The sequence below is a fragment of the Oryctolagus cuniculus genome, chromosome 12, assembly GCF_051225735.1.
Source record: "Oryctolagus cuniculus isolate XC-2025 breed Fujian yellow rabbit chromosome 12, ASM5122573v1, whole genome shotgun sequence".
Classification (NCBI taxonomy): Eukaryota; Metazoa; Chordata; class Mammalia; order Lagomorpha; family Leporidae; genus Oryctolagus; species Oryctolagus cuniculus.
In genome coordinates, this window is record NC_142878.1 from 7,571,172 (window position 1) to 7,592,938 (window position 21,767).

A 21,767-nucleotide genomic window follows, 5' to 3' on the forward strand; every position below is an offset into this window, starting at 1 on the left:
AAACCCAAGCCCGTGCATTCTCATACCTATTGAGAATGTCCCAAGTTGTGTTTCAACTGTTGCACCAAGTGCCCTTCCTGAGAAGAATTTTGCAAAAGATAAGAATAAAGAGGACGAGGAGGAGCAGCAGGAGGAGGAGAAAAGCAAGGAGATGATGAAAAGAAGTCTTTATGATGGGACACTCACAATGTCTAGAAGTAAAAAAAAAAAAAAAGAAAGAAAAGTTGCTTGACATTTGAAGGACCAGAAATAGATGGCCAATTCTCAATAAAACTGACCAAAAACAAGCCAATCCCTAGATGGTCATGGTCTGTTTCATGGAATTCTTAAACAAAGAAGGTAGAGCAGTTTTTAAAACTATATTCATGGAGATAACATACTCATAATAATAAAAACTTAGGAAACTCAACAGAGAAACTAAAATAATATGAAAGAACCAAACTTACATTCTGAGACTACAAGATATAAAAATATATGTAATCTAAAATTTCAAATCATTGTATGAACTTAGGAACAGAGTGGGGACAATAGGAGTGAACCAACCTCCTGAAAAATCATTAGAAAATATGTCATCAAAAGAACAATGAAAAAGTATTCCAAATTAAGAAACAGAGCTCCCCTGCCTCTTCTTGGAACAAGGTACCCAGTAACCAGCAGAGAAGAAAAACCATGTTAATAAAATGGGTAAAGGATGCTTTGGCCCCCATGAAACCAGAGGATTTTATTGAAGGAGTAAATACATGATCCCTCCTGTCTTTGAGCCTGGCCTGAAGAGTGGGCAGAGGGCAGGGTGCTCACTTAGGCCCATGAACCTCTCCTCTCCCCTCACTCAATTAGGGCTCCTGGATTCAACTTGCCAAGGCAGAGCACTGACCCACCTCTCTCCAGCAGATGGCTCTGGGAACACCACAGCTCTTTCTCTCGACAGGGGAGGCTTGTGGGCTGAGAGTGGATACTTGCCCCCCATGACTGTGGGAGACCTGCGTGCTGTGATGATGGGAATTCTGTGGCTGTTACAATAGAGCATGTGATAGGGCAGGGCAATCCCCTGGCCCAGAGACTCAGGGTCCCATGGTCACAGTGAGAAGCATGCAGATCCTTTGTGTAGTTCATGTGCCTGTGTGGGTGGGGTGCCTAGGCACTGTAGATCATCCCGTGTGGTTGGTTCAGACTGGCAGAGAGGGGCTGATGCTGTGGTCATGTCAGCACCCATATTCATACCCTCCACCTGTTTGATGATGGAAATCTAACATGGACAATTGGAGTTTGATGATGGAGGAGATCTAACATGGACAACTGGAGTGTCAACTAGTATTCTTGCACCATACTTATGCTCTGGCAGGACACCCTGACCCCACCTGTCACACAACTCTGGATATCCACTGAAGGAGCAGACACTCCGCTAACACACAGAGGCATATTTCAAAGATAAAAGCTATCAGAGGAGAAAAACAACAAGTCTTTCCACAAATGACTAAAAATAAACTTAGAAAAACATGCATGGAAGAAAATAGAACTCCCAAAAAGGAGCACAACAACACTTCAACATTAGAATTAAGATGAAGATTGATGATTTGCCTCAAAAGAATGATCTTAAGAGTACTCAAATACACAGAGAAGTAAATACATGAGTTAAAGAAATCCATATATTATGTGGATGAAAAATTCTGCCAAGAGATGGAGCTAATTTAGAAAAATCAAACTGAAATACTAGAAATGAAGGTATAAAGGAAAAAGGCCCTAAAATGTGCACAGGAGAAATACCAGATTACCTTCAAAGGATCTCCAATTAGACTAAAAACTTACTTCTCATCAGAAACCCTATAGGCTAGGAGAGAAAGGAGAGACATAATCCAAGTCCTAAAAGAAATTTAATCTCAAAAAGAAAGTCAATCTAGAATACTGTACACAACAAAGATCTCATTTATAAGTGGAGAAATAAACGCATTCAAAAGAAAACAGAAATTGAAAAAAAATTTTACCACCTATCTAGCCTTATAAATGGTACTTAAGAATGTGCTACACACAGAAGCAGAACAATATTCATTATCATGAAAGTATGTAAATGCAGAAAATCTCCTATTAAAAGTACAAAGGGAATCCAAAAACAAACTATAGGAATATTTATAGAAAAATGGTATGATCAATTTGTTTCTTATCAATAATAGCTTCAAAGGTAAATGACCTAAATTCTCCAATTAAAAGACACAGACTGGCTGAATGGATTAAAACAAAACAAAACAAACAAACAAACAACAACAACAAAAAAAACACAAGATCTATCTATTTGCTGCTTACAGGAAGCACATTTTACCAACAAAAAGACTTAAAAACTGAAAGTGAAAGGATGGAAAAGCATTTTAAATGCTAAGAGAAATGAAAAAGGAACAAGAGTAACTATCCTAAATATCAACCAAAATAGACTTTAACACAAAAATTATGAGAAGAGACAAAGTGGGGCATTACGTAATGATTAAGGAATGAATTCAACAAGAAGATGTGACAATAGTGAATGTATATGTACCCAATGCCAGAACACCAGATAATTTAAACAAATGTTAATGAATCTAAAAGGAGACAGACTCCAATACAATAATAATGGATGACTTCAACACCCCAGTTTCATCATAGAGCAGATCAACTAGACAAACAATCCACAAAGAAGCAGCAGAGCTAAACTACACTATGGGCCAAATGTACCTGACTGATATCTGCAGCGCATTTCATCCCACAGCTGCAGAATACACATTCTTTTCATCAGTTCAGGGGACTTCCTCTAAGATAGACCATATGCTAGGCCATAAAGCAATCTCAAAAATTCAAAAAAACTCAGATCATACCATGCATCTTTTCTGATCACAATGGAATGAAGCTAGAATTTAACAACTTAAACTCCAAAAAATATGCAAACACGTGGAAATTGAGCAACTTGCTCCTGAATGAACAGTGAGTCACAGAAGAAATCAAAAGGGAAATAAAGAATCCTGGAAATAAGTTAAAGTAACAGTAAAACATATCAAAACTTACGGGATATAGCAAAAGCAGTGTTCAGAAGGAAGTTTATGGAAGTTAGTTCCTACATCGTGAAGTTGGAAAGGCATCAAGTAAATGATCTAACAATGCATTTCAAGTACTTAGAAAAATAAGCACAAATTAAATCCAAACCTAGTAGGAGCAAATAAATGATAAAAATTAGAGAAGAAATAAACAAAACTAAAATTAAAAAACATAAATATCAATGAAATAAAGATCTGTTTTTATGAAAAAATAAACAAAATTGATACACCAATTGGCCCAACTAGCAAAAGCAATAACATCAGCGATGAAAAAGGGAATATTACAATGGATACCTCAGAAGCAAAAAGAATCATCTGTAATTATTACAATCAGCTATATGTCAACAACTGGAAAATCTAGGGAAAATGGATGGATTTAGGAAGGAAATAGAAGAAAGCACCAGAAAATGGTAAAATCTTCCATATTAATGGATTAGAAGAATTAAAATCATCAAAATGGCCACATTTTCCAAAGCAATTTACAGATTCAATGTGATCCCAATCACAACACCAGGGACATTCTTCTCTGATCTAGGAAAACAATACTAAAATTTGTAAAGAAACATGAGAGACCCTGAACAGCTAAAGCAATCTTAAACAACAACAGCAAAGCCAGAGGCATCACAATACCAAATTTAAAGATATCCTACAAGGGCCAGCACTATGGCAATGTGTGCTAAGGCTTTGCTTGCAGACCAACATCCCATATGGGCACCGGTTTGGGTCCCAGCTGCTCCACTTCTGATCCAGCTCTCAGCTGTGGCCTGGGAAAGCAGAAAAAGTTGGCCCAAGTGCTGGGGCCCCTGCACCAACCAGCATGGGAGACCCAGAAGAAGCTCCTGGCTCCTCACTTCAGATCGACTCAGCTCCAGCCATTGTGGCCATCTGGGGAGCGAAGCAGCATAAGGAAGACCTTTCTCTCTGTCTCTCTCTCTCTCTGTCTGTAACTCTACCTCTCAAATAAATAAATGGAGGGAGCCAAGATGGCGGAATAGCGAGGGTGTGCACTGATAGTCTGGGAAAAGATAGTTTAATAAAAGTGGAGATACTGTAGTTTCAGGAAAAAAAAAACTGCAGAGGAAACTCTTCCAGAACCAGCGGGGCACGTGGACCTACGTGGAGGGCAAGGGAACCCACGGCTCAGGAGCCCAGCTGAGGAGTCTGTGCACCAGCCTGGAAAGGGGGGTGGGGCGAAACCTCAGTAGCCCGAGACATTGGCAGGGAAATGGCAGGAAGAGCCTAGAGGGAACAAGGCTTGAGCCCTGCTGGGGAAAGTTCACCAGGCTAACTAGAGGACAGAAAAAAATAAATAAATAAAAGGGACTGGCACGGACACGAGTCTCTCTACACTGACCTTGCAAAGGCAAGTGAGATAAAGAGCACGCACCATTTTGGACATACGTGAAAGCAGCGCCCGCCATCAGCCAAGCAGAAGAATCTGACTCTGGTGGGGAGAAATAACAGGAAGTTAGGACCTAGTGAAGGCGTGGAGCTAATGAACTGAGACTGTGAAGAACTGAAGGTGTGGGAGAGAACTCACGGAGACGTGAGTACTCTCAGGAGAATACACAAACTCGGTAACCTCGGCAACCTGGTGGGAGACGGCAGAGAAATCTGAGCTTACACTGAGGACTGCACAGACCTCTGTGTGGTCCTTGGGGCAGAGCAGACGAATATTATACCCACAGGGGCCAGAGCTCAGACATTGACTACCTTCAATTCCACTCAGCTTTGTGGAATTACACTGAGGACTGCATAGATCTTTGTGTGGTCCTTGGGGCAGAGCAGACGAATATTATACCCACAGGGGCCAGAGCTCAGACACTGACTACCTTCAATTCCGCTCAGCTTTGTGGAATTACTTCCCTTCTGAATTAAAAGAGAGAGAGAGAGATTTACCACTGCTAACCTGAGTGTGTCACCTTTGGCACACCCTTAACCCTGAAGAACCAAACAGAGCTCTCTGGCCACACCCATCACAGCCTCTAAGGATCCATCAAAAGTAGACAGTCCACTTAATCTAGAGTCACAGTATAATGAGAAAAAACACCACACCGAAGAAACCAAAGAATATCTCCAATATACCAAACAACAAACACAGAAACCGAGGTAACAAGAACAAGGAAGACACCATGACACCCCCAAATGAAATAGACGCCCCAATTCAAGATTATGAAGATGATGAGATAGAAGAAATGCAAGAAACAGATCTCAAAAATTATAAGAACATTAAGAAGTTCTCAAAAACAAATTATTGAACTACAGAAATCCTAATGGACAGGATAGAAAATCTCTCTCACAAAAATGAAATATTAAGGAGGGATCAAAATGAAATGAAGCAACTAGCAGAACATGAAACTGATAGTGACAAGAAATCATAGCGAAATGAAGAATTCAATAGATCAAATGGCAAACACATTAGAGAGCCTTAAAAACAGAAGGGGTGATGCAGAAGAGAGAATATTGGACTTAGAAGACAGAGCACAGGAAAGTATACAGTCAAATCAAAGAAAAGAAGAGGAAATTAGAAATCTAAAAAATATCGTTGGGAATCTACAGGATACTATTAAAAAACCCAATATTTGGGTTCTAGAAGTTCCTGAAGGCATGGAGAGAGAGAAAGGATTAGAAGGCCTTTTTAGTGAGATACTAGCAGAGAACTTCCTGGGTTTGGAGAAGGACAGAGACATCCTAGTACGGGAAACTCATAGAACCTCTAATAAACATGACCAAAAGAGATCCTCACCACAACACATTGTAATTAAACTCACCACAGTGAAACATAAAGAAAAGATCCTAAAATGTGCAAGAGAGAAACGTCAGATTGCTCTGAGAGGATCTCCAATTAGAGTCACAGCTGACTTCTCATCAGAAACACTACAGGCTATGAGGGAATGGTGAGATGTAGCCCAGGTACTAAGAGAGAAAAACTGCCATCCCAGAATATTATATCCTGCAAAGCTCTCATTTGTGAATGAAGGTGAAATAAAGACCTTTCATAGCAAACAGAAATTGAAAGAATTTGTCGCCACTCGTCCAGCCCTGCAAAAAATGCTTAAAGATGTGTTACACACAGAAGCACAGAAACATGGCCATCAACATGAAAGAAGGCAAAGGAAGAAAACCTCCCAGTAAAAGATCACAGGAAACTCAAAGCATATACTAGAAAATATCTTTGGGAAAATGGCAGGGCAAAGTTACTATTTATCAATAGTCACATTGAACATTAATGGCCTCAAATCTCCAGTTAAAAGACACTGACTGGTTGAATGGATTAAGGAACAAAACCCATCTATTTGCTGCTTACAAGAAACACATCTTTCCAACAAAGATGCATGCAGACTGAAAGTAAAAGTTTGGAAAAAGATATTCCATGCCAACAGAAACCAAAAAAAAGCAGGTGTAGCCATATTAATATCAGACAAAATAAACTTTGACACAAAAACTGTTAAGAGAGACAAAGAGGGGCACTATATAATGATCAAGGTTTCAATTCAACAGGAAGATGTAACTATTATAAATGTATATGCACCTAATTACGGGGCACCGGTTTATTTAAAAGATATGTTAAGGGACTTAAAGGGAGACTTAGATTCCAATACAATAGTACGGGGGGACTTCAACACTCCACTCTCAGAAATAGACAGATCAGCCAGACAGAAGATCAACAAGGAAACAGCAGATTTAATCGACACTATAGCCCAAATGGGTTGGCATTGTGAAACAGCATGTTAAGCTTCTGCTTACAACCCTGGCAACCCATGTCAGAGTGCTGGTTTGAGCATTGGCTGCTTTGCTTCCAATCCAGCTCCCTGAGACTCTGCCTGAGAAAATAGTGGAAGATGGTCCAAGTGCTTCTGTCTCTGCCATCTGCATGGGAGACCCAAATGGCGCTTCCAGCTCCTGGATTCAGCCTGACCCAGGATGGGTCATTGTAACCACTTGGATAGTGAATCAGCGGAAGGAAGCGCTTTCTGTCTCTCCATCTCTCTTTGTCACTCTGCCTTTCAAATAAATAAATAAATCTTTTTAAAAAAATCATGAAACTAATAAACCCTTACTTGGCTGAGCAAGGCAAAGGGATCATGAGTCATCTATATCAGTGGTAAGAAAAGGGTCACCACCACAGGATCAGCAGTGCAATGACCACAAATTGATCATTTACCTGAAACGGACAGATTTCTTGAAAATTGAAACAAAACTGGCACATGATGAAACAGAAAATAGGAAAAACCCAGTGCCTATCAAAAATTAAATTTATTATCAAAAACATTTCCACCAAGAAAACTGTAGACCTAGATATATATATAAAATGAATAATACAGCATGGCCCTACAGGATATATATATATATATATATATATTTTATATATATATTATATATATATTCAGATATACAATATTGTTTTTATTTTCAATAATTAATCAGGATAGTAACATGGCATTGGCTAATTTCAGTTAATCTGCATCAACCCTAGGCTTATTTCTTGAGCTACTAGACTTTGTCCATGATGTGGAACCTATTAATTAAAGATCCATGATGTCCTGTAACCATACATAAGATGCCTCAGAGCAGAGTTTATCCACAATTTTCCAACACTGTTTCTGCTCAAGTAGATTTATGAATTCCACCAGGTCTCAGTGCAGCCTGGTTCAGCTGAGGAAGACCAGGAAGGCCCATAGCAAGAATTCACCCAGGTGACTAAGGGCAGACTCTGCAGCTCTCTGATTCTGCAGTGTCTCACGTGGGTGCCACTGTAGTTCCAGACCTGCAGGCCAAGCTGGCCTGGTGAGAGGCAGCAGTGAGAGAACTAAGTCTGAGCCCTAACAACAATGCCCTTCTTCCGTCACTGCACTTCGCATCTGCAGTCACGCTGGCCGTGGGTATAAACTATCTAAGTCTGTCATTAGCAACATGGTTTATCATGTGTACAGATATAAGAGAAAACACATATGGCAACTGCAATAGACATAGGAAAAGTACTTGAAAAATTTCAAAAGAGCCTACCAAAGAAAATGTTCACACTTTCTAGTTAAAAGGGATGTTCCTCAGTGTGATAGAGATCAACTACAGGGGAGCAGGCACTGTGGTACAGCGGATTAAACTGACACTTGGGAGGCCCACATCCCACATCCGAACACCAGTTCAATTCCCCATTGCACCACGTCTGATCTAGCTCCCTGCTCATGTGCCTGGGAAGAAGGTGATGGCTCAAATGTTTGTGTCCCTGCTACCACGACCTTGGTGGAGTTCCAGACTCCTGGTTACACCACTGGGCAATGAACCAGCATATAGAAAATCTCTTTCTCTGTCTCTCCCTCTCTGGTACTCAGCCTTTCCAAGAAATAAATCTTTTATAAAACATCATATACGAACAATGTACAACTGATAATTTAAAGGTGAAATATTTAATACTTTTCTATAAAGTATGAATGATGCAAAGATTCCTGGGTTACCATTACTTAATTAAGTATTATTCTAAAGGCCTTCACCATGTAAAACTGCAAAAAGAAGGCACAAACAGCGTAAAGGCTGGAAATGAAAAAATGAAACTTTTCCTATCTGAAGATGATGCTGAGGAAGCTTCAAGTAACTAATAAATGATTTAGAAAGGCCTCTGATTTAAAAGTAAATACACAAAAATAAAATGTACTTATGCATACTAGCATCCATTAGAAATTAAAATAAAAATCATCATTTACAATTGCATCCAAAACATAAAATATTTAGAAAAACTAAAAAGAGATATACCAGTAATTTACACTTAAAGCTATAAAATATTGCTGACGGGCTTTATTTTTTTAAACTTTTATTTAATGAATATGAATTTCCAAAGTACAGCTTATGGATTACAATGGCTTCCCCCCCACCGATAACTTCCCTCCCACCCGCAACCCTCCCCTTTCCCTCTCCCTCCCCCCTTACATTCACATCAAGATTCATTTTCAATTCTCTTTATATACAGAAGATCAGTTTAGCATACATTAAGTAAAGATTTCAACAGTTTGCACCCACACAGAAACACAAAGTGAAAAATATTGTTTGAGTACTAGTTATAGCATTAAATCACAATGTACAGCACATTAAGGACAGAGATCCTACATGAGGAGTAAGTGAACAGTGACTCCTGTTGTTGACTTAACAAATTGACACTCTTGTTTATGGCATCAGTAATCACCCTAGGCTCTTGTCATGAGTCGCCAAGGCTATGGAAGCCTTTTGAGTTCAGTGACTCTGATCATATTTAGACAAGGTCATAGTCAAAGTGGAAGTTCTCTCCTCCCTTCAGAGAAAGGTACCTCCTTCATTATTGACCTGTTCTTTTCACTGGGATCTCACTCGTGGAGATCTTTCATTTAGGTTTTTTGTTTTTGTTGTTGTTGTTGTTGTTGTTTGCCAGAGTGTCTTGGCTTTCCATGCCTGAAATACTCTCATGGGCTTTTCAGCTGGATCCTCATGCCTTAAGGGCTGATTCTGAGGCCAGAGTGCTGTTTAGGACATCTGCCATTCTATGAGTCTGCAGTGTATCTTGCTTCCCATGTTGGATTGTTCTCTCCCTTTTTTATTCTATCAGCTAGTATTTGCAGACACTAGTCTTGTTTATGTGATCCCTTTGGCTCTTAGTCCTATCATTATGATCAATTGTGAACAGAAATTGATCACTGGGACTAGTGAGATGGCATTGGTACATGCCACCTTGATGGGATTGAATTGGAATCCCCTGGTATGTTTCTAACTCCACCGTTTGAGGTAAGTCAGCTTGAGCATGTCCCGAATTGCACATCTCTTCCCTCTCTTACTCCCACTCTTATATTTAACAGCGATCACTTTTCAGTTAAGTTTCAACACTTGAAAATAACTGTGTATTGATTACAGTATTCCAGTATTCAACCAAAAGTATTAAGTAAACAAATAAACAAAAAAATACTAAGAGGGATAATGTATTAAGTTGTTCAACAGTCAGGGCAAGGACTGATCAAGTCACCATTTCTCATAGTGTTCATTTCACTTTAACAGGTTTACTTTTTGGTGCTCAGTTAGTTGTCACCGATCAGGGAGAACATATGGTATTTGTCCCTTGGGACTGGCTTATTTCACTCAGCATAATGTTTTCCAAATTCCTAACAGGGATCACTTTTCAGTTAAAATTTAAACACCTAAGAATAATTGTGTGTTAATTACAGAGTTCAACCAATGGTACTAGAACAAAAAAAAAATACTAAAATGGATAAAGTATTACATTGTACATCAACAGTCAGGACAAGAGCTGATCAGGTCACTGTTTCTCATAGTGTCCATTTCACTTCAACAAGTTTCCCCTTTGGTGCTCAGTTAGTTGTCGTGGACCAGGGAGAACATATGATATTTGTCCCTTTGGGACTGGCTTAATTCACTCAGCATGATGTTTTCCAGATTCCTCCATCTTGTTGCAAATGACCGGATTTCATTGTTTTTCACTGCTGTATAGTATTCTATAGAGTACATGTCCCATAATTTCTTTATCCAGTCTACTGTTGATGGGCATTTGGGTTGGTTCCAGGTCTTAGCTATTGTGAATTGAGCTGCAATAAACATTAATGTGCAGACAGCTTGTTTGTTTGCCAATTTAATTTCCTTTGGGTAAATTCCAAGGAGTGGGATGGCTGGGTTGAATGGTAGGGTTATATTCAGGTTTCTGAGGAATCTCCAGACTGACTTCCATAGTGGCTTGACCAGTTTGCATTTCCACCAACAGTGGGTTAGTGTCCCTTTTTCCCCACATCCTCTCCAGCATCTATTGTTGGTAGATTTCTGAATGTGAGCCATTCTAACCGGGGTGAGGTGAAACCTCACCGTGGTTTTGATTTGCATTTCCCTAATTGCTAGTGATCATGAACATTTTTTCATGTGTCTGTTGGCCATTTAGATTTCCTCTTTAAAAAATGTCTATTGTGGTCCTTGGCCCATCTCTTAAGTGGGTTGTTGGTTTGATTGTATATTTTCCTGTGCTCTGTCTTCTAAGTCTGATATTCTCTCTTCTGCTTCACCCATTCTGTTTTTAAGGCTCTCTAATGTGTTTGTCATTTGATCTATTGAATTCTTCACTTCATTATGATTTCTCTTCACTATCACAGTTTCATTTTCTACTAGTTATTTCATTTCATTTTGATTCCTTCTTAATATTTCATTTTCACGAGAGAGATATTCTATCTTGTCCATTAGGATTTCTGTAGTTAGAGAATTTGTTTTTGAGAACTTCTTAATGTTCTTATCAATTTTTTGAGATCCGCTTCTTGCATTTCTTCTATCTCATCATCTTCATAATCTTGAATTGGGGTGTCTATTTCATTTGGGGGCATCATAGTGTCTTCCTTGTTCTTGTTACCTCAGCTGTTGCGTTTGTTTGTCATATTGGAGATATTCTTTGGTTTTTTTTTCTCATTATACTGTGACTCTAGATTAAGAGGACTGTCTGCTTTTGATGGATCCTTAGAGGCTGTGATGGGTGTGGCCAGAGAGCTCTGGTTCTACAGGGTTAAGGGTGTGCCAAAGGTGATTCACCCTGATTGTTCTCTTGCTAGCTCTCGCAAGCTCGCTCTCTCTCTCTCTCTCTCTCTCTCTTTTTTTTTTTTTTTTTTGACTCAGTTGGAAAGTAATTCCACACAGCTGAGTTGAATTGAGAGTAGTTGATGTATGAAATCTGGCCCCTGTGGGTATTCCTTTGCTTACCAGAGTCAGGTTTCTCTGCTTGGCTTATGAGAGACACCCGCTTTACATATGCAAAATGGCATGCACTGCTTTACTTACGTAAAATGGCACCTGCCCTTTGTCTTGCTTGGCTTTATAAGGTGAGTGGAGAGAGAGGCTAAATGTCCATGCAGGTTCCCCTTATTTATTTGATTTTTTGTCTCCTCCAGCCAGCCTGGTGAACTTTCCCCAATGGGGTTTCAGGCTTCAGGCCTCGTTCTCTGCAGGCTTTTTCTTTTTCTTTTTCTTTTTTTTTTTTTTAACTTTTATTTAATGAATATAGATTTCCAAAGTATAGCTTATGGACTACATTGGCTTCCCCCACCCCCCACCCCCGATGACTTCCCTCCCACCCGCAACCCTCCCCCCCCCCCTTCCATTCATATCAAGATTCTTTCCCCGCCAATGTCTCGGGTTACGGAGAGGTTTTTAGCTCACCTCCCCTTCCAGCGCTGGCGCACAGACTCTGCGGCTCCGGTGGGTCCGGCGGGTCCGGCGGGTCCCGATGGGCTTTAAAAATGATTTAAGTTAACACATTGAAATACTGCATTCTTGATTTTAAATACTCAGTGTTACTCCTCAAATTGATCTAAATGTTCAATTCCATCCTAATTAAAATTCCATAAGGCTTTTGTGTAGAAAACAATCTTTCTTTGATTGGCTGCTTCTAATATTTATGTGGAAGTTCAAACAAGGTAGAAAAGTAGTATTAAAAAGAGAAGAATGAAGAAAGAAAATTTATACCACCAGATCTCAAGACTGTGTGATATTGGTGGACAGACATGGCGATAAAAAGCACAGAAAGGAAAAACTAGAAGTCAGTCCAAATATTGATGGCCAATTGATTTTGGACAATAGAGAACCAGAGTTTTTTACAAAACATCAAGTTGTATCACACACTTGACAGCATTAACTAGGAACGAAGCATAGAAGTACTAGCAAAGGTAAAACCTTAAAAAGAAGGATTAAAAAAAAAAAAAACCCTGCGACTTTGGAGTAGGCAAAGATTTCTTAGCTTGGACATTTAACACACACACATCATTAAGAATTAAAGATATGACTGCTGCAGTGAAATAAAAATGTCTGTGTTTAAAAAAATTAAACTAAAGGTGCAGAATGATAAAAAGTTGGCAATTAATATATCCAGAATATGCAAAGAACTTGGACAACTCACCATTAAATATGAAAAGAAATAATTTTAAGACTGAAAATTTAAGCAGATGCCTCACAAAAGGAAATATAGAAATGACAACAAACACAATAAAATATACTCAACTTCATTAATCATAAGACAAATACAAATTAAAATCATTAAGAGTTGTCAATATATAATCCATTAGGAGATTCAGAATTAAAAAGCCTGAAAACATAGGTCTTGATGAAGACATGCGGATTTGGCTGAAACTGCTACTCCAATTTGGAAAACTTTAGTTTCTCAAAAATTCAAAATACCACATGACTCAGCACTCCATTCGTGAACATTCTCCTAATGTTTGGAAAGTCTATGTGCACACAAGCATCGATGAGGAATGTCCATCGCAATTTTATTTTTAAGAGCCCAAAATGGAACCTTCCAAATATTCACGAGCAGTTGAAGTGGATAAACACAATGGACACGTAATAGGAGCATCTACTTATCAATCAAAAGGAACAAACCACTGAGACACAATATAAATCTGAAGACTGTTATGTTGCATAAAAGAAGTAAACATGGCATGTTTCCATTCACATTAAACTCTACAAAGTATAAATTAACCTAGATTGACAAAAACCAGACCAATGGGTTCTCCAGGCAGAAGAGGACAGGCACCAAGGAGGAAGAGGAAAATTGTATTGCTTGGGAAATGATTATCTTTGTGATCATAGCAAGGCTTTCACAGTGGACATGCTTATCAAACTGCATTTAGTTGTACAGCTTGCATGGATGGAATTTATTGCACATACGTTACATCTCAAATATTGATAAACTATTCTGCAGCAAGAAAAGGAATATGTATTACCATGCACCAAAATACTGTTATCTAAAAAGGAAAATGTGTTTTGGACCATGCCTGAATTAACAGATGAATGGAAAAATTATAAAAACCAGAAAGAATCCAAATTACAAATGGATATTTGGAATATATACAAAGTTAGATTTCAGGAATTGGTAGTGGGCAGGCATTGTGGTGCAGCAGTTTAAGTCACATGCCTCCCATATTTGAGTGCAGGTTCAAGTTCTAGCACTTCCACTTCTGATCTAGCTTCCTGCCGATGCACACACTGGAAAGCAGCAGGTGACTCAGCCACATGGGTCCCTATCACCCAGAGCAAGGCTGGGCAGTGAGGGAGACCTGGATGGCATTCCAGGCTTCTGGCTTCAGCCTGGCCCAATCCCAGGTTCGCAGGTATTTAGGGAGTGAACCAAAAGATGGAAGATTTTTCCTTCTTTCTCTATCTCCCTCTCTCTCTCTCTTCCACTAGGGCTGTTCAAAGAAAATAACTGTGAATCTCTTAATAAAAAAGTTAAGATCATAGATCACTATAAAGAATAACATAAAACTATATCAGCTCTTTTACATTCTGCATGATACCCTCAAAATGGATCACAGGTTTTAAAATTAAGTGGATGGATTATTTTATAAACAGAGAAGGAGAAATTTTTTCTAATGATTAGTCAAAGATCAATAAGTAATAAGGGGAAGGATTGTAAATTTGACTGCAGTAAGGAAAATTTATCATAGTAAAAAGCAAAGTAAAAAGACAAATGTCAAACTTGGGGAAATATTTGCGATTCATACCACTGATGAAAGATTTACAGCCTGGGTATATGTAGACCTGATGAAAATAGCGACAGAAAAGACCAAGAACCTGATGGAAATATGGGAAAGGCTAGGAATCACCAGTTCACAGAAATAGAAAAAATGAGTGACCCTTAGACATGTGAAAACATGCCAAACCCACTCATACAGAGAGAAATGTAAATTCAAACCACACTGAAATACAATCTCTCATGTGTCAGACTGGTAAAAATCCTCAAGTTTTCCAAAACTGTCTGCCAAGGAGACTTTCAAACAGGCACTTTCATAAGCAGCGAGACTCACAATTAAAATTTTTAAAATCACCACACAATCCAGCAATTACACGCCTATGTTTTTATGCAAATGAGCTAAATGTTTATGTACATAAGAAAACCTGTACATAAATGTTGATAGCAGCTTTATTCATAATTGCAAAAACTTGGAACCCAGATGTCCTTCGATAGGTGAGTGGATAAACAACTTGGTCTGTCCACATGATGGAGGATTCATCAATGATAAAAAAACAAATTAGCTCTCATGCCAGGACAGATGTGTAGGAACCTTAAATGCACATCACTAAGTGAAAGAAGCCAGTCTGAATGGTTACTTACTGTATGGTTCAAGGTATTTGAAACTCCGTTGAAAGACAGTAAATATATCAGTGGTTGCCGAGGGTTTGGTATAGAGGAGGGAGAGATATGTACACAGAGCGAGTGATGTGAGGGAACTGAGACCATGCTATCCACACTATGACAGTAGATAGGCGTCAGATACATTTGCTAAAACCTATGCAGTACACAACACACACAGGAACCCTCATGGAAACCATAGGATTCAGGTCACAATCATACATCAATATCAGTTCATGTGTTCTAACAAATGTCCCGCACTAATGCAAGCCATTGGTTATAACAGAAATGGGGTGAGGGGGGAATTTGATTTTTTTATGCAATTTTTCTGCAAAGGTTGAAATTTTCTTAAAAATAAAGGCATATAGCTTTTTGTTTTAGAAGTAGATTAGGACAAATGATGAGGAGTTCTTTGGAATAAATAGCAGGTGGAGTTGGAATGGGAGACAGAGTGAAGGAGGAGGGTTGTAGGGCGTTAGGGCCCCAGACAAGGTGAGGCTGTGGCAGTGTCTGAAGGAGCTGAGGGAGAACAGGGTGGGGAGTTGGACTCCAGAGCAAGGGGTCTCTTCAGTGTTGAGAGGGAGCAAGACGAACAAGTGGGCCCTTATCTGGGAAATGCTGGAAGGAAGCGCTTGCCTGAAGCCACACGAGACAGGAATGATGGATTGGGAACACACGTGAGCGTGCCCTGGGAGTGAGCAGATCTGTGCCCCTGGAGGAGGCCCTGCCTGCACGGAGAGCTGAGGGCTGCCCAGTGCTCTGTCAGAACGCAGACACCCAGAGCTGGGCAGCATGGTGTGCAGCTGTGTGTGGCCCTCCTCATGTTTTCCTCACACCCACACAAGTATTTGGCCTCTTACCCCAAGCTGCGGACCATGTGGTTTCACTTTATTTCGCACCAAACTCAGGATTGTAACCCCAACCTCTGTTATTAAACCAAAGGAGATAAATTACTTTAAACTAAAAACTCTGTAGTAACACAAAAGGGGCAGAAATTTTAGCTCTTGGCTGGAACGCAGGCAGCAGGGAAAATCATTGATTTCATTTACAACGTGGCTGGAGGCACAGGCAGGTACAGAGCAGGTGAGTCAGGAGAACAAACACAGTCTTTCTTCTGGCTCCACCAAAATGTCTCCCCCGTCTTCCAGATGCCAGTGCCAGAGGCCCTTTCCCGGTTACAGGAGGGGAAGGTGCACATTAGAAGGTGCCCATGAAATATTAGAAGTTGTTCCATGCTCAACTGTACTTCAGCAAAAATCAGCCAAAACACACAAAATTTGGCTTCTTTACTTCTTTGTGATGTAAGTTAGTATTGAAAATACAACCCAGAACAATGTGGCTTGCTCCCTCTGTGTTTCAGCAGCCTTAGGGAAGATGGGAGGTCAGGAAATGACTCCGGAACTGAGAAGCAATGCAGGTCGGAAGTGACCAATGGTCACAGCAGGACGGACACAGGCGACAGTGAAAGGCAGAAGAGGCAACACAGTCAGTGTCCCCCTTGCACAGGTAGTGCACCCCAGATTCCTCCAGCTTTGGATTGAAGCTATTCAAGCAAACACTGACCTTACTGAACATGGACAGATGTTTTGCTTATTATTGCTCCCTAAACAATACAATTACAACTATTTACTCAGCATTTACATGGTATTGGGCATTATAAGAAATCCAGAGAGGACTTAAAGCATCCAGAGTCTGTGTGTAGATTGCATGGAAATATGATGCCATTTGTACAGCACTTGAGCATCTGTGGAGTCTGGTGTCTGGAGGAGAAGAGGGGAGGGGTCCCGCAACCAGTCAGCAGAGAATGTAGAAGACTGGAAGACTGTAGTTGATGCCAGGTGAAATTTCAGGGGTTCAAGAAAGTTAGCAAAGAGTTTCCATTTTCCTTGGAATTCTGTGGAAAAATCTAAGATAACAAAGAGGTAACAGGGCCAGCACTGTGGTACAGTAAGTTAATCCCCTGCCTGTGGCACTGGCATCCCATATGGGCAGTGGTTCAAGTCCCGGCTGTTCTTCTTCCAATCCAGCTCTCTGCTATGGCCTGGGAAAGCAATGGGAGTACTCGGGTCCCTGCACCTACGTGGGAGACCCGGAAGAAGCTCCTGGCTCCTGGCTCCTGGCTCCTGGCTCCTGGCTTCGGATCAGCTCAGCTCCGGCCATTCGGGCCATTTGGGGAGTGAACCAGCAGACGGAAGAGCTTTCTCTCTGTCTCTCCCTCTCACTGTCTATAACTGTACCTCTCAAATAAATAAATAAAATGAAGAAGAAGAAGAAGAGGTAAAAAAAAAAGGAAGAAGGCAATGAAGGAAAGAAAAAAGAAGAGAAAGAGGCAGACTTGATTTCCTGTTCTATAACAGAGGCTATTAGATCCCCAACTTTATTTTGTCCTCACATTTCCAAAAGGTCAGTGTTTATCATGTCCACTTTTCGGAACAGAAAATAGAGCTTCATAGACATCAGTAGCTTGCCCGTGTACCTGGAGTCAGGGAGGAGCAGAGCTGGCTTCTCCCTCTTGCCCTCTCCTCTGCCACATCTCTGCTCCTGGGTTTGCTCCTCCTGGGATGGCTTCAGGGCCAAACACCAAAGGCTGTCCTTTTCCTGAAGCGCAGGAACTCCAGAGTCTTCCCTGGGCTGGCATTTTGCTCTGATTCCTGTCAAAGGTGTTTTGAGGGTGAGTCCCAGCCTGGAACAGAAGAGACCAGCTCTGTTTCAGCACAGAATTTGCAGCCCTGAGTTGACATGAATACAGGACAGGAGCTCCACCCATGAACATCTTCCCTTGAGAATGTGTCTAGCAGGCTTGCAAGCATCTGCTGACATAAAGACAACCCCCTTAGACCACCATTCTTTGATGATCGAGTTTGTAGAGGAACAAACGTAAAAGTGTGGTAGAGATCACGCGTGCTTTATGGAACCCAGAACTCTGGTCCAGATCACCTGCTCAGCCCTAACCTGTTGAACGATGGTCCATACTGCATGCACTGCAGGTCCTACCTCCAGTATGGAGCTCCTGAGGCTCGGGGCATCAAAACTGCTACAATGAAGACGGGTCTCCCTAACATAGATTAACCCGCCTCCTTACACCACTACACCACTTTGACTCTGCTGTTTTTGTATATCCCCAAATCTAGGGTGAAGTAAGTTCAAGCATGTGGGAGACCCAGAGGACTGGATTCAGGCTCAGGCTCTGCCCTCACTCTCTAAGGAAGTGGTCTTGGGTGCAGTTGCTTCATGGAGGGTCAATTCCCTTTGCTGTGGATATAGGGGCAAATCGCCTAACTAGCACTGAATAGAAAAAAGTTAGAGCTGATCTGAACCGGATCTGGAGGAATGCAAACCCTGAAATGACACAGGCAGGTGCGGGAGACACAACTACTCAGGAGGCCAATGAGTTTACACAGCTTCACCCAGAGGAATGTGGGGAGGATCCGGATCCCCTGGCCTCACTCCCACGGGCCTGGCTATACCCGGTGTCTCCCTTCCTTCTTCAAGCAGCATCAGGGGGAACATGCTGTCAGTGTAAAGCATAATGTCCAAACACACTCGGCTGTGTCATAACCTCCCTCTGATGTACATTCAAATTATACAGCGCGCGTTCCTGGAGAAGACCAGAGGCGTTGGGGAGACCCGGAGTAATTAGCAGCTAATGTAATCCGGGCAGGCACCCAGGAACTCTGGTTGTCAGCATTTATGCCCACTCAGAGGGCAGCCCCTCTATGAACACAGCAAAGGGTAATTACTACAGGAAGCGAATGCAGCCCGCCTTGTTTACCGCAGGGAAGAGGAGGCGCGGGTTCTGAAGGCACCACGCAGCCCCAGCGCGCGGCTCCTTCGGAGAGGCCGCCAGTGGGGCCCGAGCGCGGCCACCCTGCCCGGCCCTGCCGCGGGCGGGTCGCTGGCAAGGGACGCGCGCGGCGGCCAGCGTAGTTTACAGAAGCTTCCCCTCGCCTCTTCCTTAAATACAAACAAAAGGGACGTCCGGCCCGGCGCCGACGGGGTTCACCTACACGTACGGAGCAGATTATGCCTAATGACAGACTTGCAGCCGCTGTGCCACCCCCTGGGCGCGGAGCGCGCGCCTGTGCGGGCCCGGGGCTCCCTGCGTCCCCCGGAACATCACAGAAGATGGGGAGTGGAGAGCCGCCCGGCTGATGGGAAGGGGGCTGAGCGCGCATCGCAAACTCCGTTGCAGGGAAAGCGAGAAGTGCTACGCAGCAGGCAGCGGTAGCACCTGGCGAGGCGGCTAACGGGGTTGCAGGAGGGTGCGCGCGACGTCGCCGAGCCGTGCGCGCGGGGCGCGGGTCACAGGACCCAGCTGCCCGCGCCGCGCCCCTCCCGCGAGTCCCGAGGAGGTGCGGGCCCCTCGCCCTGCAGGGGTGGGACCTGGGTCGTGTTGTAGCACCTGCCCCGCGACGTCTGCTTTTTAAAAGGGGAGAAATGAGGGCCAGTCCTCTGTTGGATTTTAGTGGAAAGGGAATGTCAAAGGGATGGAGGGGTTGGGGGAAGGGGGAGGACAAGAAGAAAATAAAAAGAATCAAGAAAACCAGAAAGGGACAGAAGGAAGTTTGTATGCAGGGAGGTTTTTTGTTTGTTTTGCTTTTCTGTCTGTCTGTCTGTCTCTCTCTCTTTCTGTGTGTGTGTGTGTGTGTGTTAACGACAGTCCAATTTTCTGTAAGACACGGTACCTTCCATAAATGCCCCCATTGGTATAATTTTTCCAAATGGTTATGTAAAGAGACAATCTTTCCCAGAAATTATATTCTAAGGGAACATTGGCCCTCGATTGCCCTATTATTCCATTCTTCCAAACCTACTACAATGTTCATTTGCCCCTGTTTATTCAGGTAGCTTACTGAGAAATTAGTATTCATTCAAAAATCTGTGTTTACAGAGGCAGTTATCAGATTAAGAAGAAAAGAAATGAAGTGAATATTTCAGCTGGTCCTTAATGAGGAACTGCTCGTGGTCTGTGATAGATACACTGTGATAAACTAACAAGCATCAAAAACAATTTTAAATGTAGATTAAATTTTGGCATGAAGAATAAATTATGCAATGCATTTTGGCTAGTCCCAACTTCCTAATGTTTTTGAGAAGCTTACAAATTCTGGTGTGTGCTTAATTTTGGATTTGAGTCTGAAGGATCCTAGCTAGACCTAAAATCATCTCAGTGGCAGTGATAGTCGGTGCGAGCAAAAGAGGAGGGATTTAGGAGTGAGGCAAGTCAAGTCCTCAGTACAAGCTGTGCGGCCCTCAGCACCTGACTTAGCCTCTCTGAGATCTAACGCAACTTAAGGATGTTCATCTCATGAGGACAGAGAGAGTAGAGATGATGTTTGAAGCACTGAGCCCAGCCCTTAAGCGCAGTCAGCATCCAGTAGTTGCATTTTTAATGAGTGTAAATAACATCAATATGTAACAGGAGAGCTGTGGATATCTTCCGTTTTTCAGTAGACATATTCAAAAAAATACCCCCAAAAAAGGACTAACTGCATTTGTATATTCTTTTAAACTTCAAGCAACAAATATAAATGATGGACAATATCTCTCATTTGCCTCCAGATAATGCAAATTCTATAAGCAGACGCGAGACTTACTCCAAAGTGGATCTATATCGAGTGCTATCCCCAGGGCTATAATGTATACGCAACTCGATGCATCTGTTACTGTTGTAATTGGGAACCGGGAAAGCCAAGTTGTGTAGAGAGAGCCCGGGCTCTCTGCTGTGTCAATGAGATAGGATCAAGATGACGTTTCCAGCATAATGTTAGCCACTTAGATGTTGGAAATATGCATGCCCTGCTCAGACCACCTGTCATGTGCCTGGGTTCCTAATGGGGACAAGGAGGAGATCACCAGGAAGGAAAGCAGACATCAGGGCAAATGCGACTTCGCGGCCAGACTGACCGCAAACGTCAGCGCTCCGGAGGAAGTTCCCACAGCGGTGCTGAGCAGTTTTGTGAGGTTGCAATGGCTGCCCATGCCTGCATCAGGGTCTTCTATTTTAAAGAAAATTTTACAGATGCCCTGCTGACAGCTTAATGAAAGAATGCCACAAATCATTTCAGAGGCAGCAAGGGGTGCTAACTAGCCCCTTCCTGTGTGGCCACCAAAAAAAAAAAAAAAAAAAAAAAAAAAAAAAAGAAGAAGAAGAAGAAGAAGAAGAAAGAAAAGAAAGAAGTCTATGCTCTCCCAATGAGGTTTTTCAAAAATGAATTATGCCATTAAGTGCCAAGAAGAAAATTAGCTATGAGCTTTTAAATTTAAAATGATCCCCTTTTTAATTGTAAAACAGTGGCACTTAACTGCTATTGATCCTGCTGAGACACATTCGGGAACAGGGTCACCATAACTGTTAATATTCACTGCTTAGTGAAAGAGCATCAAAGGACATTTTAATGTCACAGACTTTCTCAGGGAGCTTTTAAAGAAGGCTTGAATCAGCCAGCCTATGAATGGAAAGGACATGAAGTAGACAAATGTAGAAACAAATGTGATAGCAATTTTCTGCTAATCAAATCATAACTCAAGATTGATTTTTTGGCAAAAGTTTATGTCATATAGATTTCCAAGGC